This window comes from Poecilia mexicana, unplaced genomic scaffold (genome assembly GCF_051168715.1).
Source record: "Poecilia mexicana isolate PSO_F unplaced genomic scaffold, ASM5116871v1 scaffold_20, whole genome shotgun sequence".
NCBI lineage: Eukaryota > Metazoa > Chordata > Actinopteri > Cyprinodontiformes > Poeciliidae > Poecilia > Poecilia mexicana.
The window spans coordinates 24789375-24807124 of NW_028263389.1; the positions used below are offsets into that span (position 1 = coordinate 24789375).

The 17750-nt window shown below is 38.2% G+C and overlaps 2 long non-coding RNA genes across 2 annotated transcripts; both read right to left on the bottom strand.

The window, feature by feature from the left end:
* Positions 1-1278: 1278 nt before the first annotated feature.
* On the bottom strand, positions 1279-1964 carry LOC148153517 (uncharacterized). Its single transcript, XR_015761633.1, has 2 exons — positions 1586-1964; positions 1279-1483 (listed from the first exon to the last, which is right to left on the bottom strand). It is a non-coding gene; the product is annotated as an uncharacterized LOC148153517 (long non-coding RNA).
* Positions 1965-6756: 4792 nt separating this feature from the next.
* On the bottom strand, positions 6757-11367 carry LOC148153518 (uncharacterized). The gene is made up of 2 exons (XR_015761630.1): positions 11159-11367; positions 6757-8688 (listed from the first exon to the last, which is right to left on the bottom strand). It is a non-coding gene; the product is annotated as an uncharacterized LOC148153518 (long non-coding RNA).
* Positions 11368-17750: the final 6383 nt, after the last annotated feature.

Below are 17750 nucleotides of genomic sequence, written 5' to 3' on the forward strand. Positions count from 1 at the left end.
ACAAGTTAAAGAACTCCCAGATACTCCACCGAGGAAAGGGAAAAAGGGTAACGGAGCGCAGCTGTCATCAAAAACTCCCATCCAGTGGAGCGATGCTCACAAGACCACCCTCGAGCAGCTGATCGATATCCTTTCACATCCACCTGTATTGTCTTATCCTGATTTTGAGCTGCCCTTTGTCCTGCACACAGATGCCAGCCAACAGGGACTTGGTGCAGTCTTATACCAGCGACAGAGTGGAAAGCTAAAAGTCATTTCATATGGCTCGAGAACATTGACTCCCGCTGAAAAGAACTACAACCTCCACTCTGGGAAGCTGGAGTTCCTGGCGTTAAAATGGGCGGTATGCGAAAAATTCAGGGATTATTTGTTCTATGCACCACACTTTACTGTGTATACGGACAATAATCCACTTACTTATGTGATGGGCACAGCAAAACTGAATGCAGCTGGCCACAGGTGGGTGGGGGAGCTTGCTGACTTCAGGTTCAGTATAAAATACAGACCAGGAAAAGTCAACGCAGATGCTGACACTCTTTCCCGTCTCCCACTTGACATCAACAGCTATGTAGAGGAATGCACTGAGGAACTCAACAGGGATGCCATCCATTCTGTGTGGGAAGGAAGTGAGGCTGCCAAAAAGCATGATGTTGCCTACGTTGCTTCTCTCAACCTGGCCCAAGATCCAGACTCAACGGGTTCGACATTACCTACCATTAGTCAAAATGAACTGGTGAGAGCCCAGAGGCGAGATGAGGTCATAAAAGAGATTATAAAGCTGAAACAGTCAAAACCAGTGCTCACAGAAGAAGACAGGAAGAAAGTCAGTACCCCTGTGAGAAGATTGATGCATGAATGGGGAAAGTTGCACATAGAGTCTGATTTACTGTACAGGAGAGCTGGGGGGCGGAAACAGCTAGTCTTACCTGCTGAGTATCGACCTCTTGTGCTTAAACACCTGCACAATGACATGGGTCATTTAGGAGCAGAGAGAGTCATTGGATTAGCAAGAGAACGCTTCTATTGGCCCTACATGAAAAAAGACATTGAGGCCTATGTTACCAGACAGTGCCCTTGCATAAAGCAAAAGAAACCTGTGACTCATGACAGAGCACCGATGGGGAGCATTGTGACCAGTGCACCACTTGAACTTGTGTCCATAGATTTCATGCACCTGGAGCAGAGCAGAGGAGGGTACGACTACATACTTGTATGTGTAGACCACTTCAGTAGGTTTGCTCAGGTGTATGCAACACGAAATAAATCAGGACGGACAGCTGCAGAAAAAATATTTAATGACTTTATCCCGCGGTTTGGGTTCCCAGGCAAACTGCACCATGACCAGGGCCGGGAATTTGAAAATGCCCTGTTTGCAACTCTGCAGAAGCTGACAGGTGTGAACCACTCCAGAACGACCCCGTACCATCCACAGGGCAACCCAGCTGAGAGATTCAACAGGACGCTGCTCCAGATGCTGAGAACACTGCAGGAAGAAGAAAAGAGTAACTGGAAGGAACACTTACCACAGATTGTGCATGCATACAACTGCACTAGACACGAGGCTACAGGTTTCTCACCCCATTACCTCATGTTTGGGCGCCACCCTCGCCTTCCAGTAGATCTTCTTTTTGGTCTGTTCCCAGAAAAGAAGCCAGAAACACCCCAAGAATATGCAGACAAATGGGCTGCGAGGATGAGAGAGGCCTACAGAATAGCAGCTCAGAACAGCCAGCAGTCCAGTACACGAGGCAAGAGGCAGTATGACCGTCATGTGAAGGGAGTCGTTCTGCAGCCCGGTGACAGGGTCTTGGTTTGTAACATGGGTGAAAGAGGAGGGCCAGGAAAGCTGAGGTCCTATTGGGAACAAACAGTGCATGTTGTCAAAGAACAGGTGAACGAAAGTCCCGTTTACAAAGTATGTCCCAAAATGGGTTGCAGTAAAACACGTACCCTTCACAGAAACCTCCTCCACATTGTAAATGATTTGCCTGTGGGCATGCATGAACAGCTACAAAACAAAGCATCAACCAGAGGAAGACACAAGAGAAAGAGTCAAACAGATCAGCATGGACAGAGAGAACCATGCCAACAAAGTGACTCGTCTGACTCTGATGATGGTGTTTCCAGAACACAATACTGGCTAAGAGTGTCCAGACCAGCTGAATCACACAGATCTCCCACCATGATTCCCTGCATGCCCCAGAGACAAGCAGTGATTTCTCCATCCCCAGGCAAATCCACTCAGGAAACTACACCACCAGAGGGAGCCAGGCTGCACCACCAGAGGGAGCCAGGCTGCAGCCTACGCCCACAGCAGAGGAGCCTGTGATGAGGAAGGAAAATCAGTCCAGTGAGCAGGAGCTGGAATGGGCAGGTGGCAATGACTATGTACAAGTAGCAAAAGATGATGATGAAGAGGACACTGGAGAGGAAGATGGCCCAGCTATATGGGACACCAATGACGACCGACCTACCTCACCCCAGTGCCAATCAGCCAGGAGATCAGCGCGAGAGAGGAGACCCCCAACGACGTTGACATATGAGTACCTTGGCCAGCCATCTTACCAGCCTCAGGGGTCAGTGAACACTATTGGACTTTGTGGGACACCAGCATTTCTACCATGGGGAATGCCCTCTGTCCCAGCAACACATTACATACCCTGTCATACACCATACACATCACTGCCTTATCCTGTCATGATTCCATACACTGTCCCTTCCTTTACATATTTAAACAAATACTAACACATATATATATATATATATATATATATATATATATATATATATATATATATATATATATATATATATATATATATAAAGTGAAACTGAAGTTCAAGATACAATATTTGTGGTGGTTTAAGTTAAAGACTGAAAGTTTGACGTTTTCTTTAATGCCGGGAGTCAATTTCTTTGTTGGGGAGTGTGTGACCCCCACAAAGTGTGGCCACATTTGTCGGATTAAATTGTGATTTTAGTTGTTTGGGGTTTTGGAGCAATGTCACGCAGTAACACGGGTGCGCCGCTAGATGGCAGAAGCGGGCTCTTGCGGGACTGACGGTGCAACATTGCGGTGCCGAGGAAGCTCCCTTCCATTCGGATGAGAGCTACCAGCACAGCAACACCGTCTCCTGTGGCTCATATGTTCTTTTCCTGTTAAAACAGGTTGGTTCGGGTCTAAACTGAAAACTTATGTAATAAACAGGGTCGTTCTATTAAGTGTCGTGACATTGGTCCCCTGTGTATTTGGTTTGTGTTATTTTATGCCGTCATTATGCGGTTTGCTAATAAGCTCTCGGTTAACTGCTCGGAGGATTTCCTCAGATGGTACGCGAAGAATGCGTATGTTTTACATAGCCGTCTGTAATGTGCATTTATTTACAATTCCTGATATAGTAATAAGCTGGTGTTGTGTTATAGAGGAACTAGTGGAAGTGTGAATGTATAGTCACAATTTTCAGGGTTGTATGATGACTTTATTGTTATAATCTGGAATAAATTCGGATGAGAGCTACCAGCACAGCAACACCGTCTCCTGTGGCTCATATGTTCTTTTCCTGTTAAAACAGGTTATTTGCATCTGTTTGCCTGTCCCTCCACCTGAGACCTGCAACATATCGTTAAATTATTGTATCGCTACACCCCTACTGTGTAGTCCCCCCATTACTATTATTTTACTTAAAAATTGTCTCAAAATAACAATATTATCGCTTATCGCAATAACTTCTGGAACAATTTATCGTGCATCAAAATTTGTTATTGTGACAGGCCTATGTACATATGATATATAGCAGTGGTCCCCAACCTTTTTATTACCACGGACCGGTCAAGACTTGGAAAATTTTGCTGCGGACCGGGAGGGGGGGGTCATCGTGAACCGTCAGATAAGGTTCTGCATGTTGGTGTTCCCGCTAAATACTGCATATACCCAATTTGGGTTGTCTTGGCCTTTTTATCGCAGCCTGTGGGGTTTACCCTGACTGGGAACGAGAATACAACCTGTTGAATGTGACAGGTAGCCAATCAGAAAGCGTGGTGACGTAAGAACAGAGGGGAATCCCAAACAGCTGACATATCGCGCAACTGAGAGTCCGGTGGATATCGGAGATATGTGAAAATGTTTATTATTATATGTAAAGGTCATTATTATATATGTTTATGTTTATTCAGTTAAAAATGTTAACTATGAAAAAACAGTCGCCTCCAAATCATAGTGCGGCAAATAGAGCGGCTGCTCCCGCTGTCTTTTATCCACCGCCTTTTCTTTTTATTACGTCTTTTATCTCTTAAAATGACTCCACAAACTATCACTATTGCTTCTACATCGTCATCCGTGTTTGGTTATTCTAAATTCCCGTATGCTATGTTGGGGGTTTTGTGGATTTTCTTCTGGAATCGCGATGTTTGACTGGAATCGGTTCGTGTGGTTTGTTGCTTCTGCCTTGTGGCTGAACACGAACCGATCGAACCTGTTGTACTTTTATCAGCTCTGTGATCACAGAGGTTTGGAAAATCGGCCGACAATCCTTAAATCTTGCCGTCTAAACCAAACTTAAGACTCACAAGCTCCACTCATCTCCTCTCGACCACTGCCCAAACACTCTCTGACTCTGGTCACTATGGTAACGTTTACATATCCCTTCAAAATAAGATACAGATGCGCCACAAAAATGAACATTTTACTTTCGTGAAAATTTTAACTCACGATAATAACTAACGGGAGCCCTGAGCTTGTTTCTCTGCAACGAGACGGTCCCATCTGGGAGTGATGAGACAATAACACCCAAAGTGTTGCTTATATCCACAGCCTGCTTGGTCTCTACGTGGCGAAGCAGTTGGAAGCTTCATTGCCTCATTAGCAGCAGGTCGCCACATGTTACACAGAGCGGCTTATAATGTGGGACTCACCTACCGGTCCGGGATAAATCCATTCTCCTGTCTCTTCTCTGGGCATTTTCCCCTTTGCAAAGAAACTTTCCAAATACATCTGATCCGTTTCTTACTCATTTTGCTGCTTGTGGGCTAAATGTTGGCGCGCAAGTAACTGAGAGAATCCGGTTAAAGAATTTTCAAAATAAAAGATCCTCCAGACTCAAATAATACATAAAACGGAAATATTTAATTATTTCTTTCGCGGCCCGGTACCAATTGGTCCACGGACCGGTACCGGTCCACGGACCGGGGGTTGGGGACCACTGATATATAGTATAGTTAATTTATTACCATGGATGGCATAGTTACTTTGAAGAGTAATTTGATTACTCTATGAAAAATCCATCAGCTAGAGAATGTGCATCTCTTTTCCCTCCATCGTTTATGTTTGTCTCGTCTCGCTGGTGTTACACATGAAATGTATCTCCCAAGGAAAAAGAGGAAAGCAACAATATGTGTTTTCTAAAAAATTTTTTACAAATATAGTAACACACAGTGACTTGGATCACACAGTAACACAGAGTGACCTTAATCTGATTATTGTACTGTAAATAGTAACACAATAGACTAGAAAATTCCTGCAGAAATTTTAAGGGGCCTGCCAACTGTGCCCATCACTTTAAACCCAGTGTTTCAAATTTGATGTGAAAAATAGATATATGCAGGTCTGACATACTTATCCCACCACTACAACACAGTAACTGTAAATATTGTCAGGTGTATTATGACAATATCAGTCACCATTGAAAAGCAGGGTATAAACCCAAAGTCAGTGAAATTCAATCCGAGACCGACGACTATAAGCTTCGCACATGGTGTTCTCACTCATGGTCCAAAATAAAAAACATGAAGAAAGTTGGTAATAATTAATTTCTAAAAACAATTTCAATTTTCATAGTAAAGATTTTAATTTACACTCAAAAATTCAGACAAGTAATAATTTTATGTAAGCAAAACATGAATAGTCACAGGAAATATGTATTCTTCCCACAATACATTGTGAGATCTGATTCAGCGCTGTGGGAATTCTCACTGCCTCTGTGTAGGACCCGTTGCTATGGTAATTAATGATCTGCACCTGGGCTGGCTCTCTCTGTCAGATAGTCAGGTTTCTATACTTGTGAGACACCCAGCGTCGGTCTCCAGGACCCTGACAAAAAACCATAAGCCCTAGGAAAATTTTGAAAACATTTTACAGGAGCAGGCATGTGTATCTATGTCATGACCAACTTTGAGATCAATAGGCCTCTATTTGTGCCTGTGAGGGGGAGTTAAACAGAGTTTTGGAGTCAGACCTCCACTGTCCTGTGTGTGTGTTTCAGAGAGAAATCTTAGTGATGCTGTGAGTTCCTCAGACTCAAGTTTTTTTGTTTTTCTCAATTTATGTCGTCATTTTTACACAGAATCCCAATAAAAATAATAGCTCCAATGCCGGGATCGAGCCGCACGTTTTGATACCACTTTTGTGGGGTTTCTCGCAGCGGTACGAGCCGCATTAACAGTAACGGAAGAATAATAAATTATATTTATAATAATAATAACTAGAAAAATAGCTGTTCCTAGCGAAACAGCCGTGAGAATGCATATTTGCAGAATGACTGCAGCAGAAATGCAAGAAAAAGTAGAGAAAAGCGTAAGAAGTAGGAAAAAGCAGAAAAATTTGAAATAGTTGAAATAGTTGAACAGAGAAACGTAGCAAAGACCAAAAATTAGATGAAGCAGAAATCAGGACAAAACCACAAATACTTGAAACAGATGAACAGTGAAACATAGCAACATAGGAAAATAGCAGAAGCAGTAATTATTACAAAGGCAGAAATATTTGAAGAATTGAAACATAGCAGCACAAAAAACATAAAGGAGCAGAAGAGGCTGAACAGTTTGATATATGAATTGCTAAAATTGATTAAAGATTGCAGAAGACCTTAAACAATATTAAAACCAGCAGAAGTTGAAGGCATACAGAAAAGTTGAAAAGCTAAAAGATAGTAAAACCAGTAGAAGTTGAAGGCATAGAGAAAAGTTGAAAAGCTAAAAGATAGTAAAACCAGTAGAAGTTGAAGGCATACAGAAAAGTTGAAAAGCTAAAAGATAGTAAAACCAGTAGAAGTTGAAGGCATAGAGAAAAGTTGAAAAGCTAAAAGATAGTAAAACCAGTAGAAGTTGAAGGCATAGAGAAAAGTTGAAAAGCTAAAAGATAGTAAAACCAGTAGAAGTTGAAGGCATACACAAAAGTTGAAAAGCTAAAAGATAGTAAAACCAGTAGAAGTTGAAGGCATAGAGAAAAGTTGAAAAGCTAAAAGATAGTAAAACCAGTAGAAGTTGAAGGCATACACAAAAGTTGAAAAGCTAAAAGATAGTAAAACCAGTAGAAGTTGAAGGCATAGAGAAAAGTTGAAAAGCTAAAAGATAGTAAAACCAGTAGAAGTTGAAGGCATACAGAAAAGTTGAAAAGCTAAAAGATAGTAAAACCAGTAGAAGTTGAAGGCATACAGAAAAGTTGAAAAGCTAAAAGATAGTAAAACCAGTAGAAGTTGAAGGCACAGAGAAAAGTTGAAAAGCTAAAAGATAGTAAAACCAGTAGAAGTTGAAGGCATACAGAAAAGTTGAAAAGCTAAAAGATAGTAAAACCAGTAGAAGTTGAAGGCATACAGAAAAGTTGAAAAGCTAAAAGATAGTAAAACCAGTAGAAGTTGAAGGCATACAGAAAAGTTGAAAAGCTAAAAGATAGTAAAACCAGTAGAAGTTGAAGGCACAGAGAAAAGTTGAAAAGCTAAAAGATAGTAAAACCAGTAGAAGTTGAAGGCATACACAAAAGTTGAAAAGCTAAAAGATAGTAAAACCAGTAGAAGTTGAAGGCATAGAGAAAAGTTGAAAAGCTAAAAGATAGTAAAACCAGTAGAAGTTGAAGGCACAGAGAAAAGTTGAAAAGCTAAAAGAAATTAAAAACCAGTGGAAGTTGAAGGCATACACAAAAGTTGAATAGTTAAAAGATAGTAAAAACCAGTTGAAGTTGAAGGCATACAGAAAAGTTGAAAAGCTAAAAGAAATTAAAAACCAGTGGAAGTTGAAAGCATACACAAAAGTTGAAAAGCTAAGAGAAATTAAAAACCAGTGGAAGTTGAAGGCATACACAAAAGTTGAATAGTTAAAAGATAGTAAAAACCAGTGGAAGTTGAAAGCATACAGAAAAGTTGAAAAGCTAAAAGATAGTAAAAACCAGTGGAAGTTGAAAGCTTACATATAAGTAGACAAGCAGAATGCACTGAAACATATAAAAACAGAGCACAAGAGAAAAATACATTGAAAGAATAGGAGAAAGTGTGACATGGTTGTACTCCAGAGAAGTTTGACAGAAAACAGTAAGACCTGTAGCAATAATAGTAATAATTCCATAAAGTAGACACACGTAGCTACATTTTAATGCATAAATTATTTCTCTACAGTGAAATATGTATGAACAGCATCATTTTGTTTGTCAAAAAGCAGAAAAAGTTCAAAAACGTCAGTTACTAGAGTGTACACTCTAGTAACTGATGTCAGTTAGTGAATTCCACCATAGGAATGAATGGGGCAATAAATTTGCACAAAAGGGCAATTATTTCAAAAAGTGCAATAGTGAAGTTTACCAAAAGTCATAGCAGAATTCTCCTGAAGGAGCTGAACGTTTTGATATATGAATTAGTACAATTAATGAAAGATAGTAGAAGTAGTTGAAGGACAAAAAACGTACGGAACATTATATAATAATAACTAGAAAAATAGCTGTTCCTAGCGAAACAGCCGTGAGAATGCATATTTGCAGAATGACTGCAGCAGAAATGCAAGAAAAAGTAGAGAAAAGCGTAAGAAGTAGGAAAAAGCAGAAAAATTTGAAATAGTTGAAATAGTTGAACAGAGAAACGTAGCAAAGACCAAAAATTAGATGAAGCAGAAATCAGGACAAAACCACAAATACTTGAAACAGATGAACAGTGAAACATAGCAACATAGGAAAATAGCAGAAGCAGTAATTATTACAAAGGCAGAAATATTTGAAGAATTGAAACATAGCAGCACAAAAAACATAAAGGAGCAGAAGAGGCTGAACAGTTTGATATATGAATTGCTAAAATTGATTAAAGATTGCAGAAGACCTTAAACAATATTAAAACCAGCAGAAGTTGAAGGCATACAGAAAAGTTGAAAAGCTAAAAGATAGTAAAACCAGTAGAAGTTGAAGGCATAGAGAAAAGTTGAAAAGCTAAAAGATAGTAAAACCAGTAGAAGTTGAAGGCATAGAGAAAAGTTGAAAAGCTAAAAGATAGTAAAACCAGTAGAAGTTGAAGGCATACAGAAAAGTTGAAAAGCTAAAAGATAGTAAAACCAGTAGAAGTTGAAGGCATAGAGAAAAGTTGAAAAGCTAAAAGATAGTAAAACCAGTAGAAGTTGAAGGCATAGAGAAAAGTTGAAAAGCTAAAAGATAGTAAAACCAGTAGAAGTTGAAGGCATACACAAAAGTTGAAAAGCTAAAAGATAGTAAAACCAGTAGAAGTTGAAGGCATAGAGAAAAGTTGAAAAGCTAAAAGATAGTAAAACCAGTAGAAGTTGAAGGCATACACAAAAGTTGAAAAGCTAAAAGATAGTAAAACCAGTAGAAGTTGAAGGCATAGAGAAAAGTTGAAAAGCTAAAAGATAGTAAAACCAGTAGAAGTTGAAGGCATACAGAAAAGTTGAAAAGCTAAAAGATAGTAAAACCAGTAGAAGTTGAAGGCATACAGAAAAGTTGAAAAGCTAAAAGATAGTAAAACCAGTAGAAGTTGAAGGCACAGAGAAAAGTTGAAAAGCTAAAAGATAGTAAAACCAGTAGAAGTTGAAGGCATACAGAAAAGTTGAAAAGCTAAAAGATAGTAAAACCAGTAGAAGTTGAAGGCATACAGAAAAGTTGAAAAGCTAAAAGATAGTAAAACCAGTAGAAGTTGAAGGCACAGAGAAAAGTTGAAAAGCTAAAAGATAGTAAAACCAGTAGAAGTTGAAGGCATACACAAAAGTTGAAAAGCTAAAAGATAGTAAAACCAGTAGAAGTTGAAGGCATACAGAAAAGTTGAAAAGCTAAAAGATAGTAAAACCAGTAGAAGTTGAAGGCATACAGAAAAGTTGAAAAGCTAAAAGATAGTAAAACCAGTAGAAGTTGAAGGCACAGAGAAAAGTTGAAAAGCTAAAAGATAGTAAAACCAGTAGAAGTTGAAGGCATACACAAAAGTTGAAAAGCTAAAAGATAGTAAAACCAGTAGAAGTTGAAGGCATAGAGAAAAGTTGAAAAGCTAAAAGATAGTAAAACCAGTAGAAGTTGAAGGCATAGAGAAAAGTTGAAAAGCTAAAAGAAATTAAAAACCAGTGGAAGTTGAAGGCATACACAAAAGTTGAATAGTTAAAAGATAGTAAAAACCAGTTGAAGTTGAAGGCATACAGAAAAGTTGAAAAGCTAAAAGAAATTAAAAACCAGTGGAAGTTGAAAGCATACACAAAAGTTGAAAAGCTAAGAGAAATTAAAAACCAGTGGAAGTTGAAGGCATACACAAAAGTTGAATAGTTAAAAGATAGTAAAAACCAGTGGAAGTTGAAAGCATACAGAAAAGTTGAAAAGCTAAAAGATAGTAAAAACCAGTGGAAGTTGAAAGCTTACATATAAGTAGACAAGCAGAATGCACTGAAACATATAAAAACAGAGCACAAGAGAAAAATACATTGAAAGAATAGGAGAAAGTGTGACATGGTTGTACTCCAGAGAAGTTTGACAGAAAACAGTAAGACCTGTAGCAATAATAGTAATAATTCCATAACACGTAGCTACATTTTAATGCATAAATTATTTCTCTACAGTGAAATATGTATGAACAGCATCATTTTGTTTGTCAAAAAGCAGAAAAAGTTCAAAAACGTCAGTTACTAGAGTGTACACTCTAGTAACTGATGTCAGTTAGTGAATTCCACCATAGGAATGAATGGGGCAATAAATTTGCACAAAAGGGCAATTATTTCAAAAAGTGCAATAGTGAAGTTTACCAAAAGTCATAGCAGAATTCTCCTGAAGGAGCTGAACGTTTTGATATATGAATTAGTACAATTAGTGAAAGATAGTAGAAGTAGTTGAAGGACAAAAAACGTACGGAACATTATATAATAATAATAATAAAGAAAAACAGAAAGACTAGTAGTGAGAATGCATTGAATGCATTCTCACTGATAATAAAGAAAAACAGAAAGACTAGTAGTGAGAATGCATTGAATGCATTCTCACTGACTAGAAAAATAGCTGTTCCTAGCGAAACAGCCGTGAGAATGCATATTTGCAGAATGACTGCAGCAGAAATGCAACCAGTGGAAAACCAGTGGAAGTTGAAGGCATACAGAAAAGTTTAAAGGCAAAAAGATATTAAAAACCAGTGGAAGTTGAAGGCATACAGAAAAGTTGAATAGTTAAAAGATAGTAAAAACCAGTGGAAGTTGAAAGGATACACAAAAGTTGAAAAGCTAAAAGATAGTAAAAACCAGTGGAAGTTGAAGGCATACACAAAAGTTGAATAGCTAAAAGATATTAAAAACCAGTGGAAGTTGAAGGCATACAGAAAAGTTGAAAAGCTAAAAGAAATTAAAAACCAGTGGAAGTTGAAGGCATACACAAAAGTTGAATAGTTAAAAGATAGTAAAATCCAGAGGAAGTTGAAAGCATACACAAAAGTTGAAAAGCGAAAAGATATTAAAAACCAGTGGAAGTTGAAGGCATACACAAAAGTTGAATAGTTAAAAGATAGTAAAAACCAGAGGAAGTTGAAAGCATACAGAAAAGTTGAAAAGCTAAAAGAAATTAAAAACCAGTGGAAGTTGAAGGCATACACAAAAGTTGAATAGTTAAAAGATATTAAAAACCAGTGGAAGTTGAAGGCATACACAAAAGTTGGAAAGCTAAAAGATAGTAAAAACCAGTGGAAGTTGAAGGCATACACAAAAGTTGAATAGTTAAAAGATAGTAAAAACCAGTGGAAGTTGAAGGCATACACAAAAGTTGAAAGGCAAAAAGATAGTAAAACCAGTGGAAGTTGAAGGCATACACAAAAGTTGAATTGTTAAAAGATAGTGAAAACCAGTGGAAGTTGAAGGCATACACAAAAGTTGGAAAGCTAAAAGATAGTAAAAACCAGTGGAAGTTGAAGGCATACAGAAAAGCTGAAAAGCTAAAAGAAATTAAAAACCAGTGGAAGTTGAAGGCATACACAAAAGTTGAATAGTTAAAATACAGTAAAAACCAGTGGAAGTTGAAAGCTTACATAAAAGTAGACAAGCAGAATGCACTGAAACATAAAAACAGAGCACAAGAGAAAAATACATTGAAAGAATAGGAGAAAGTGTGACATGGTTGTACTCCAGAAGAGTTTGACAGAAAACAGTAAGACCTGTAGCAACAATAGTAATAATTCCATAAAGTAGACACATGTAGCTACATTTTAATGCATAAATTATTTATCTACAGTGAAATATGTATGAACAGCATCATTTTGTTTGTCAAAAAGCAGAAAAAAGTTCAAAAACGGCAGTTACTAGAGTGTACACTCTAGCAACTGACGTCAGTTAGTGAATTCCACCATAGGAATGAATGGGGCAATAAATTTGCACAAAAGGGCAATTATTTCAAAAAGTGCAATAGTGAAGTTTACCAAAAGTCATAGCAATATTCTCCTGAAGGAGCTGAATGTTTTGATATATGAATTAGTAGAATTAGTGAAAGATAGTAGAAGTAGTTAAAGGACAAAAAACGTACGGAACATTATATAATAATAATAATAAAGAAAAACAGAAAGACTAGTAGTGAGAATGCATTGAATGCATTCTCACTGATAATAAAGAGACATTCTATTAGGTGAAGAACAGTAGGTTCCTGCCATGCAATGCATGGAGGCAGTGACTGACTTGCTTCGCAAGTCAGTCACTGCCTCCATGCATTGCTTGCATAGGGATTGGCAGGCCCCAATTATGCGTTACAAGGGGTCAGATTAGAGTAATGCATTGATGACACCATTGTTTGATATTTCTGCTCAAGCGATTTACAGATCTGTCAGGTTTCCAATATGTGTCCCCCCCAATGATAAACTTGTTCCTACGCCCTAGTTCTCAAGGATGAAGAGTGGTGCAAAATGGATTTAGAATACTTGCCAATAGGTGGAGCGTAATCCTCATCATCATATTGCTTAATGCAGACAAGGAACAGAAGGCTACCTTAGCTAGTGTATGTTTCAATAATTATTTGTGTGAGATCCGACAGCTACATTTAGGCACATCATTTCTTTTTTTTTTTCTTCATTGATAAATGTATAGTTCAGTGAATACTGTAGTTTTTTACTTGTCTGTATTAAAATTGTGAAACATACACAAGAAACTGACAATGAACAAGACTGACATAGGTCTTTTTGGATAAATAAATCTGAGTTTATTATTCAGTTGAGGATATAAGCAATTTAATAAAAACATTTGTTTACTTTTCCTTATGTTAAAGGGTTAACAGGTATTAGTAATAACTGTTGTAGGCTGAATAGATATCAACAATATATAAAAAAAAATAAATGATGCACATTTATGCATGATGTGTGTTTCTAATGATCAAGTGATGTAGCTGCAAAGGGTCAATAGCTGCAACAATCAATTAAGGATGCACTTACTGCAGAAGCTGTCCTCTTTCACCCAAGACTGTGTCGCCGACCGCAGAACATCCTATGACCATTTTTAAGGTGAAATCAACTAAATGAAGCCATGTTAGGCTGCCAGATGTCAGTTTTTGACAGGCTGTACTTGAGCGCATTGGTTGTTTAGATGTCCGTCATGGCAGAGTTCTGAAGAGTGTGATGTCACATCCAAAGGGTCAATAAAAGCTCAAAAATTATATGAATGATTTAGTTAATATAAAACTGAAAAACTGAGGGGCAGTTAACAATCAGAGCTACATACGCTGCTTTCGGTGGCACGTTGTGTGACATGTTTCCAAAGAAACATCAATGACTTCATGAGCCATTGTTGTTTGCCCATGAGCATTTTTTTCCCTATGTGCACTGGGTTTCAGTTTTAGAAGCTTGCATCTAGAAAGAAAATTCAGTCAATATACAGAATATTTAACAGGATTGATTCAGCAATATCCATACCTACTTTAAAATGGCAAATGGATCTCAATATAAACCCAGGTGATGACTTTTGAATTACAATTTGCAATCTCATATGACAAAAAAAATTCTAATCTCATCGTTTTCCCTTTGTTATTAGGTGATAAGTTACAAATTAGTACAGGTATAGCTGGATAAGTTCGATCTGCTGCTATGTTTATTAGAAATATACTGTTACATCTTTCTAAAAAATTTCAGTATTACAAGTCAGGGTTTCCCCCAGTGTTTTATAAGCCTGGCGGCCCGCCATGCTTTACTAACCCCGCCGCCAGGCTAAGCGTTGCTTGTTTACGTTTCAAGGAAAGGGAAAAAAATTAAAAAATCTTTTTTTGTTTTTTTTAAAGCCAGGCTGCAAGCGTTTCTTTTGCTCTTAGCATTTCAGTGGCAGAGCAGATTTATCCTTAAGGATAGGTTTATAATAGATAGGTTTATAGTTTATGCATTTAAACCCAACAGCGCGGACTAATCACACCGCTGGCGCCTCTGCGCTTTGCCTCTCCGCTTTGCCTCGCGCGCTGCCTTTGCTTTACCGCGCGTGCCTCCTTTCATTCAAACTGGACACAGGCTGACCTGTATGGATATTTACATCAACTTACTGTGAGGAATTATGATCCTTTGGAGAACTCTAGGTAAGAGTTTAAAGCCCGCCGTTAGCTCTGACGGCGCAGCTCAATGTGAACTGCAGGAATAACTTGTAGTGAATTCAGAGGTGCGTTGTGGAGTGGTGAGAATGATTTATCTTTGTGAACGAACAATTATATGCGGCGTTTATATCTCAACACGCTGCCCAGCGTGTGGCTCTATGTCTATCTGTCTTCCCTGTAAAGTTTATGTCTGTGGTCCCGGTTGGCCGGAGAGTTTGTGGATAACGAGCAGCGCTAACCTGATCATGCATGTTCAGCCTGTTGAGGAGCTTTCGCGCTCTCCTCGGAGTCACACATCATGCTGGTTTTATATTATTTTATTATTAGTAGTAGCATTATTTTTCCGGTTACACGATGCATCAAACCATATCAAATGCGTCGTCTACTTAGAGTTAATACTCGCGGCCGCACGGAGATCTGAGAAACTGGTCCCATAAACTCGACCAACCAGAATAGTTTCTGTGATGCTTATTAAAAATTCAACAGACACGAAATGAAAGAGCTACTAAAGCCACATTAGCAGCATTGAATTAAATCTCCCGTTTGCTGCGCATCTCTGCATAGTGCAGCAGATTACCTCATCATGCAGGGCCGGTCCAAGGCTGCATGAGGCCTTGAGCAGAATTTGACTTAGGGGCCCCTTTGGTTGCCAAAAATATCAGCACCTCTAACAGCTTCTGTGTTAGATTTAGTGAAATATGGGAGAAGGGAGTAGTTTAATTGGCCAGCCTAAAAAGCAATAAGTTATAATTGCAGTTTATTAATTTGTATTTGTAAATTCAAAGATTAAACTCAAAGCATCAGATTGTTGCTATGGTAACAAAACAATCTAACTATGAATATTGTTCTTTGAAGTTTTACAAACTAAACTTTCCAGCTCCTTAAAATCTTGTATTTAAATGTTAAACAATTTAAAAACATTTAATTTATGTATGCCTAAACAATTGAATCAAATTTAACAGCATTGATAATCTCAATAAACAAGTGTTACATTTATGAATCTGTGGTCTGTTTTAAAATATTAGTGTTTACGGGGCCCCTGAAACTCTTGGGGGCCTGATGGAGCCGCTGACTTAATTTGGATAAAACAGAAGTGCAAATTTATTGTTTTTAGACTAGTTGTGGGTTTAAATAGCATTTCATTGGAGATCTCTTCCCGTAACATATAATTACACAGTAATACTTTTACATTTCCTGTCAACTTAACATCTTTTAATACAAAAACACGGTGAACCACTGGTGGACCGCCTCGACGCCCCGACCACCGGGCTTAGCAAGTTTTCTGGGGGAAACCCTGCAAGCCATTATCTTTAGTATCAACAACGGCTAAAACCGATGTTCATATTGAGAACAATGGACACAAAATAATGGATAAATCTACTAATTTTAAAATCTTGCCATGTGAACCAGATTAGTAAATATTGACTAGTGTCAGTCTTACCCCATGGCTGAAAGAGTAAACTTACTGTTATAAACAACTTGTCAATTAATGATCGGTAGCTGAAAAGTTACTGGGTACATCAATTGCTGCAGCAATTTTGCCCCAACTCCTCTCCTTGTAATTCCTGTTATATTTATTTGACAAATAAATAAATATTCAAATTCTTTCCACATTTCCACTAAACAGTCCTCCATGTCCAATGTCCACAGGTCTCTCGGTTGCATCATGTCATCTATTCTTTGTTTGAGATTCCACTCTGTGCTTATGTCACTGCGCTATATGATACCCGTCACATTCAACAGACTGCATTCTCGTTCCTAGTTGGGGGAAACCACACACACACACACACACACACACTGGGTTCTCAGGTCAGGACTATCCAACATGTTGAATGTTCCTGATTTTAGATCAGAGCGGTCCGACGTTCTACCAACTGAACAAGATCGGTCTTAACACATCACACGTCAGGAATATCGGTTACGATTAACTGAAATGATAATCTTAGAACATGAAACATGAAATATTTTAAGATAGTCAAAAGAGGAAAATCGGGACAAAATATCATGCCCTGTGAATAAGGCTTTAAGGAATCAGGACTGGTGTATATTTTGTTTCCTAATTTTATTTTTGAGTCAATTTTTCAAATTATTGTTTCAGCTTCATTCATCCATGTGCATCTTAGTTAACATTGTATAATGTAGAATAATTATACAATATAATAGGTTCTTTTCTATGTTTTTATTTACAGTTGCACAATTTGTTCTGGAAACATTGTCAGAAAGCATGTTAATTTAGATAAAGACCAACAGGTGCATCCTCTAAACTTCACTTCCACGTCTGAGTCGTCATTCAACTCTTTCAATCTTCAAGACACGTGTTTATCTGTCTGTCACTATGTGTGATCTAGGTGTACACATCACCTCTCCTTTTGTCCCTTACTCAATTTTCCTATGTGGCTCACATCCTCCCAGCCACTGCACTCTTGTTATCTAGCTCTGGCACTGTTTTCGGTCCAGCCTGAATGTAAAAGGTCAGTCTGATGATCAAGCCTGTAATTTGAAAGACTTGAGAAGACAAACTAGATCACTGCATGTCACCTTCTTCAAATGAACAGCCAAGGAGCCCATGTCCCCTTCCAGCCAAGCCACAGATGAAGCCTATGCCTCCCTTTATTCAAGAGAAAAACGAGAACAGAACACAGCAAGGTGACTCGTCTCTCTTCCTTCTCTTAATCCTCTGCTAGTAACTTCTAAGCCTATTAGAGTCTGGAAACTTGAAGACAGAGGCTAAAAGAATTGGGACCTCTGAGAGAGTGGAAATGAGGACAGGCGATTAATGTGTGCTAGAAGGAGAATATGTGCTTTAATTTTAATTTTTCTTATTTTGAACATAAAGGAACCAAGGCACAAGTGGCCTGTTTATTAATGTAAGACTAAAGTACTGTGAAACAAAAATACCAAATACAGAACTATTCTACATATTCTAACTGGATAAATATTGTGAATGGAATAGAAAAATATACAGTCAAATGCACATTTTCCT